The following is a 7,839-nucleotide window of genomic DNA, read 5'->3' as shown; positions in this document are numbered from 1 at the left end:
GTTGCTGAGTGGATGATGGAAAAGGCTTGCTATTGCTAAACCTGTTTCTTCCACCATTATTAAAGCCTTGTTGAGGCTTTTGATCCTTCCATGAGAAATTTGGATGATTTCTCCATGATGGATTATAGGTGTTTCCATATGGTTCACCCATGTAATTTACCTCTGCTATTGCAGGGTTCTCAGGATCATAAGCTTCTTCTTCAGAAGATGCCTCTTGAGTACTGTTGGATGCAGCTTGCATTCCATTCAGACTCTGAGAAATCATATTGACTTGCTGAGTCAATATTTTGTTCTGAGCCAATATGGCATTCAGAGTATCAACCTCAAGAACTCCCTTCTTCATAGGTGTCCCATTATTCACAGGATTCCTTTCAGAAGTGTACATGAACTGGTTATTTGCAACCATGTCAATGAGTTTTTGAGCTTCTGCAGGCGTTTTCTTTAGGTGAATGGATCCACCTGCAGAGGTATCCAATGACATCTTAGATAACTCAGACAGACCATCATAGAATATATCCAGGATGGTCCATTCTGAAAGCATGTCAGAAGGACACTTTTTGGTCAGTCCTTTGTATCTCTCCCAAGCTTCATAGAGGGATTCACCTTCTTTCTGTCTGAAGGTTTGAATATCCACTCTAAGCTTGCTCAGCTTTTGAGGAGGAAAAAACTTGGCTAAGAAAGCCGTGACCAGCTTGTCCCAAGAGTTCAGGCTATCTCTGGGTTGAGAATCCAACCACACTCTAGCTCTGTCTCTTACAGCAAAAGGGAAAAGCATGAGCCTGTAGACTTCAGGATCTACTCTATTAGTCTTAACAGTATCACAGATCTGCAAGAATTCAGTTAAGAACTGAAAAGGATCTTCAGATGGAAGTCCATGAAACTTGCAGTTTTGCTGCATCAGAGAAACTAACTGAGGTTTCAGCTCAAAGTTGTTTGCTCCAATGGCAGGAATAGAGATGCTTCTTCCATGTAAATTGGAATTAGGTGCAGTAAAGTCACCAAGCATCCTCCTTGCATTATTGTTGTTGGGTTCGGCTGCCATCTCCTTTACTTGTTCAAAATTTTCAATAAGGTTGTCTCTGGATTGTTGTAATTTAGCTTCTCTTAGTTTCCTCTTTAGAGTCCTTTCAGGTTCTGGATCAGCTTCAACAAGAATGCCTTTTTCTTTGTCCCTGCTCATAAGAAAGAGAAGAGAAAAAGAAAAGAAGAGGAATTCTCTATGTCACAGTAAAGAGGTTCCTTATTGTTAGTAGAAGAAGAGAAGAAGAAGAAAAAATTCGAACACAGATAGAAAAGGGGGGTTCGAATTTGGTGAGTGATGTGAGGAAGAGATGTTAGTAGAATAATAAATAAATAGAATAAGATGAGAGAGGGGGAGGATTTTCGAAAATAATTTTTGAAAAAGAGTTAGTAATTTTCGAAAATAGTTTTTGAAAAATGTTAGTAATTTTCGAAAATTAAGATTTTTAAAAATTGAAATAATTACTTAATTAAAAAGAAATTTTGAAAAAGAGGGAAGATATTTTCGAAAATTAGAGAGAGAGAGTTAGTTAGGTGGTTTTGAAAAAGGTAAGAAACAAACAAAAAGTTAGTTAGTTAATTGAAACAAATTTTGAAAAGATAAGAAGTTAGGAAGTTAGAAAAGATATTTTAAAATCAAATTTTTGAAAAAGATAAGATAAGAAGATATTTTTGAAAAGATATGATAGAAATTAGTTTTTAAAAAAGATTTGATTTTTAAAATCTCAATTAATGACTTGATTCACAAGAAATCACAACATATGATTCTAGAACTTAAAGTTTGAATCTTTCTTAACAAGTAAGTAACAAACTTAAAATTTTTGAATCAAAACATTAATTGGTGATGTTATTTTGGAAAATTATGATGTAAAATTAAGAAAAAGATTTTTGAAAAATATTTTTGGAATTTTCGAAAATAACTAAGAAATTTGAAAATTATTTGATTTTTGAAAAAGATTTTGAAAAAGATGAGATTTTTAAATTGAAAATTTGATTTGACTCATAAAAACAACTAGATTTTAAAATTTTTTTAAAAAGTCAAATCTAATTTTCGAAATTTTAAGAGAGAAAAAGGGAAAGATATTTTTTTTATTTTTGAATTTTTAATGATGAGAGAGAAAAACAAGAAAAATGATGCAATGCATGAAATTTTTAGATTAAAACAATGAATGCATGCAAGAATGCTATGAATGTCAAGATGAACACCAAGAACACTTTGAATGTCAAGATGAACACCAAGAACATATTTTTGAAAAATTTTTAATGCAAAGAAAACATGCAAGACACCAAACTTAGAATTCTTTAATGCTTAGACATAAAGAATTCAGGAATGCATATGAAAAACAAGAAAAGACACAAAACATGCAAATGCAAAGATCAAACAAGAAGACTTACCAAGAACAACTTGAAGATCATGAAGAACACTATGAATGCATGAGAATTTTCGAAAAATGCAAGATGCACATGCAATTGACACCAAACTTATAACATGACTCAAGACTCAAACAAGAAACACAGAATATTTTTTATTTTTATGATTTTATGAATTTTTTTTTTCGAAAATTATTGTGAAAAAGAAAAATAAGGATTCCAAAATTTTTAATATGAATTCCAGGAATCTTGCTCTTTAGTCTAAAGCTCCAATCTGAGGGTTAGACATGGCTTAACAGCCAGTCAAGCTTTAGCATGTAAATTTTTTCATGTATAGAGCAACTAAGTATGTGAGAATCTCTTGTGATGATAAGTTGAAGCCCCAGTCCAAAAGATTAGACATGGCTTACAGCCAGCTAGGATTCAACAAATCATCATGAAACACTAGAATTCATTCTTAAAAATTCTGAAGAAAAATATATTTTTGAAAACACATTTTTTTTTTAAAACAAAAGAAAAATTTTTGAACGATTTTTGAAAAATTTTTGAAAACAAAACAAAAAGAAAATTACCTAATCTGAGCAACAGGATGAACCGTCAGTTGTCCAAACTCGAACAATCCCCGGCAACGGCGCCAAAAACTTGGTGCGCAAAAATTGTGATTACACTTTGATTATGTAAAATTCATCGCTCTTTCTTTCCCTGGCAATGGCACCAAAAACACGATGCCAATACCATGGTTCACAACTTCGCACAACTAACCAGCAAGTGCACTGGGTCGTCCAAGTAATACCTTACGTGAGTAAGGGTCGAATCCCACGGAGATTGTTGGTATGAAGCAAGCTATGGTCATCTTGTAAATCTCAGTCAGGCGGATATAAAATAGTAATGGGGTTTTCGAAAATAATTAATAAAAGAAGGATAGAAATACTTATGTAATTCCTTGGTGAGAATTTCAGATAAGCGTATAGAGATGCATTTGTTCCTCTGAATCTCTGCTTTCCTGCTATCTTCATCCAATCAGTCTTACTCCTTTCCATGGCTGGCTTTATGTAATGCATCACCATTGTCAATGGCTACTTTCGGTCTTCTCTCGGAAAAATGATCCAAATGCCCTGTCACGGCACGGCTAATCGTCTGGAGGCATCATCCTTGTCAATGGTTACATCCTATCCTCTCAGTGAAAATGGTCAACGCACCCTGTCACGGCACGGCTATTCATCTGTCGGTTCTCGACCATGCTGGAATAGGATTTACTATCCTTTTGCGTCTGTCACTACGCCCAGCAATCGCGAGTTTGAAGCTCGTCACAGTCATTCAATCATTGAATCCTACTCGGAATACCACAGACAAGGTTTAGACTTTCCGGATTCTCTTGAATGCCGCCATCATTCTAGCTTACACCACGAAGATTCCGATTAAGAGATCTAAGAGATACTCATTCAATCTAATGTAGAACGGAAGTGGTTGTCAGGCACGCATTCATAGGAAATGATGATGATTGTCATGTTCATCACATTCAGGTTGAAGTGTGAATGAATATCTTAGAAGCGGAACAGGTGAATTGAATAGAAAACAGTAGTACTTTGCATTAATCTTTGAGGAACAGCAGAGCTCCACACCTTAATCTATGGAGTGCAGAAACTCTACCGCTGAAAATACATAAGTGATGATGGAGTTCATTGGTCTCGGCCCCAGAGGGGAACCGGAGTAACCAAGACTCTATGATCCAAAGATAAAACTCAGGATGTCAAATACAATAGTGAAATGTCCTATTTATAATAAACTAGCTACTAGGGTTTACAGAAGTAAGTAATTGATGCATAAATCCACTTCCGGGGCCCACTTGGTGTGTGCTTAGGCTGAGCTTTGAGTGTTGCACGTGCAGAGGCCATTTGTGGAGTTGAACGCCAGGTTTTGATCCAATTCTGGCGTTCAACTCTGGTTCTTGATCCATTTCTGGCGCTGAACTCCAGAATCGAGCAGAGAGCTGACATTGAACGCCACTTTACGTCGTCTAAACTTGGGCAAAGTATGGACTATTATATATTGCTGGAAAGATCTGGATGTCTACTTTCCAATGCAATTAAAAGCACGCCATTTCGAGTTCTGTAGCTCCAGAAAATCTATTTTGAGTGCAGGGAGGTCAGAATCCAACAGCATCAGCAGTCCTTCTTCAAGCTCTGAATCTGATTTTTGCTCAAGTCCCTCAATTTCAGCCAGAAAATACCTGAAATCACAGAAAAACACACAAACTCATAGTAAAGTCCAGAAATGTGAATTTAACATAAAAACTAATGAAAACATCCCTAAAAGTAACTAGATTATACTAAAAACATACTAAAAACAATGTCAAAAAGCGTATAAATTATCCGCTCATCAAGAGTCCAACCATATTCTAGCTCTGTCTCTTACAGCAAACGGGAAAATCATAAGCCTGTAGACCTCGGGATCAACCCCATTGGTCTTAACAGTATCACAGATTTGCAAGAATTTAGTTAAGAACTGAAAAGGATCTTCGGATGAAAGTCCATAAAACTTGCAATTCTGTTGCATCAGAGAAACTAATTGAGGTTTCAGCTCAAAATTGTTTGCTCCAATGGCAGGGATTGAGATGCTTCTTCCATGTAAATTGGAATTAGGTGCAGTAAAGTCACCAAGCATCTTCCTTGCATTGTTGTTATTTTCGGCCATGTCTCTTTCTTTTTCGAAAATTTTTGTCAGATTTTTTCGAGAGAGTTGTACTTTAGCTTCCCTTAGCTTCCTCTTTAGAGTTCTTTCAGGTTCAGGATTAGCTTCAACAAGAATGTTCTTATCCTTGTTCCTACTCATATGAAAAAGAAGAGAGCAGAAAATATGAAATCCTCTATGTCACAGTATAGAGATTCCTTATGTAAGTATAAGAAGAGAATAATGGAGGAAGGAAAAGATAAGAATCCAAACACAAGGGAGAGGAATGAGTTCGAATTCTTGGGTGAAAGAGGGGTGTTAGTAGATGAATAAATAATCAGAAGGGGATGAGAGATGAGAGAATTTGAAAATTAAACAAATTAAAATAAAAATATTTTTATTTTTAATTTAAAATTAAAGTGAAAATTTGAAAATTTAAAAAAAGGAAAAATTAAATTAAATTAAATTAAAGTTTAAAACAATTAGTTAATTAAAGAGGAATTTTGAAAAGGAGGGAAGGGATTTTCAAAAATTAGAAAGAGAGAGTTAGTTAGGTGGTTTTGAAAAAGATATGATTGAAATAGTAAACTTTTAAAATCAATCAAAAAGTTAAGTGGTTAGTTGAAAAAGATTTGAAAATTAATTTTGAAAAGATAAGAAGTTAGAAAAGATTTTGAAATTGCTTTTGAAAAAGATGTGATTGAAATTTATTTTGAAAAAGATTTGAAAAAGAAATTTAAAAAGATTTGATTTTGAAAATTAAAGTTGATTACGTGACTAACAAGAAACTAAAAAGATATGATTCTAGAGTTTAAAGATTGAACCTTTCTTACTAGGCAAGTAACAAACTTAAAAAATTTGAATCAATCACATTAATTGTTAGCATTAATTTCGAAAATATGAATTAGAAATAAGAAAAAGATTTTGAAAATCAATCATAAAGTTTTTGAAAATATGAAAGAAAAAATGAAAAAGATTTGATTTTTGAAAGAGATTTGAAAAAAATAGAATTTTTAAATTGAAAATTTGATTTGACTAATAAGAAACAACTAAATTTTAAAAAGTTTTGAAAAAGTCAACTCAAATTTTCGAAAATTTATGAGTGAAAAAGGGAAAGATATTTTTTTATTTTTGAATTTTTAATGATGAAAGAGAAAAACATCAAAAAGACTCAATGCATGAAAATTTTGGATCAAAACACATGATGCATGCAAGAACGCTATGAATGTCAAGATGAACACCAAGAACACTTTGAATGTCAAGATGAACACCAAGAACTTATTTTTGAAAATTTTGAAGAAGAGAAAAACATGCAAGACACCAAACTTAAACATTTTTAATTTTTTAGACACTAACAAATTAAAAATGCATATGAAAAACAAGAAATTTTAAAGATCAAACAAGAAGACTTACCAAGAACAACTTGAAGATCATGAAGAATGCAATGCATGAATTTTCGAAAATGCAAGAAAAATAACAACATGCAATTTGACACCAAACTTAAAAACTGACACTAAACTCAAACAAGAAACATAAAATTTTTGGTTTTTATCATTTTATTAATTTTTTTGGATTTTTCGAAAATTAATTTGAAAAAGAAAAATAAGGATTTCAAAATTTTTTATAAGAATTTCAGGAATCTGCAATGTTAGTCTAAAGCTTCGGTCCAGGAATTAGACATGGCTCACTAGCCAGCCAAGCTTTCAGTGAAAGCTCCGGTCCAAAACACTAGACATGGCCAATGGCCAACCAAGCTTTAGCAGATACAAATTAGACATACAACAGCTGATACTTCATCCAACTTCATATGCTGATAAGTGGAAGCCTCGGTCCAAATGAATTAGACATGGCTTTACAGCCAGCCAGGCTTCAACGTGCTTCATGAAACTTTAGAATTCATTCTTAAAAATTCTGAACAACATAGAATAAAAAATTTTTTTTTTTGAAAGTAAGAAATAAAAGAGCTTAAAAATAAAATAAAATTACCTAATCTGAGCAACAAGATGAACCGTCAGTTGTCCAAACTCGAACAATCCCCGGCAATGGCGCCAAAAACTTGGTGCGCGGAAATCGTGATGGTTCCATTCCTTGGTAACGGCGCTAAAAACTCAATACGCACGTTCATAATCTTAGTTCTTTGTCACAACTTCGCACAACTAACCAGCAAGTGCACTGGGTCGTCCAAGTAATAAACTTTACGTGAGTAAGGGTCGATCCCACGGAGACTGTCGGCTTGAAGCAAGCTATGGTCACCTTGTAAATCTCAGTCAGGCGGATTCAATTGATTATGGAAATTTAATAAGTAAAAGATAAATAAAATATAAAATAAAGATAGTGATACTTATGTAATTCATTGGTGAGAATTTCAGATAAGCATATAGAGATGCATTCGTTCCTCCTGAACCTCTGCTTTCCTATTGTCTTCATCTAATCATTCATACTCCTTTCTATGGCAAGCTGTATGTTAGGCATCACCGTTGTCAATGGCTACATCCTGTCCTCTCAGTGAAAATGGTCCAATTCGCTGTCACTGCATGACTAATCATCTGTCGGTTCTCGATCATACTGGAATAGGATCCGTTGATCCTTTTGTGTCTGTCACTACGCCCAACACTCGCGAGTTTGAAGCTCGTCGCAGCCATCCCTTCCCAGATCCTACTCGGAATACCACAGACAAGGTTTAGACTTTCCGGATCTCAAGAATGGCCGTACATGGATTCTAACTTATACCACGAAGACTCTGATTAAGAAATCCCAGAGATATTCATTCAATATAAG

At 34.1% G+C, this 7,839-nt stretch overlaps 1 non-coding gene across 1 annotated transcript; it reads left to right on the top strand.

Annotated features, from left to right (window-relative positions):
* The first annotated feature begins 535 nt into the window (after nt 1-535).
* Nucleotides 536-643, top strand: LOC148576960 (small nucleolar RNA R71). Its single transcript, XR_015903187.1, has one exon. It is a non-coding gene; the product is annotated as a small nucleolar RNA R71 (small nucleolar RNA).
* The last annotated feature ends 7,196 nt before the right edge of the window (nt 644-7,839 follow it).

Source organism: Arachis ipaensis, chromosome B1, assembly GCF_059453495.1.
Source record: "Arachis ipaensis isolate K30076 ecotype BB chromosome B1, ASM5945349v1, whole genome shotgun sequence".
NCBI classification, from domain to species: Eukaryota; Viridiplantae; Streptophyta; class Magnoliopsida; order Fabales; family Fabaceae; genus Arachis; species Arachis ipaensis.
The sequence above is the reverse complement of the archived record's forward strand: the minus strand, read 5'-3'. Positions and strand labels throughout refer to the sequence as shown.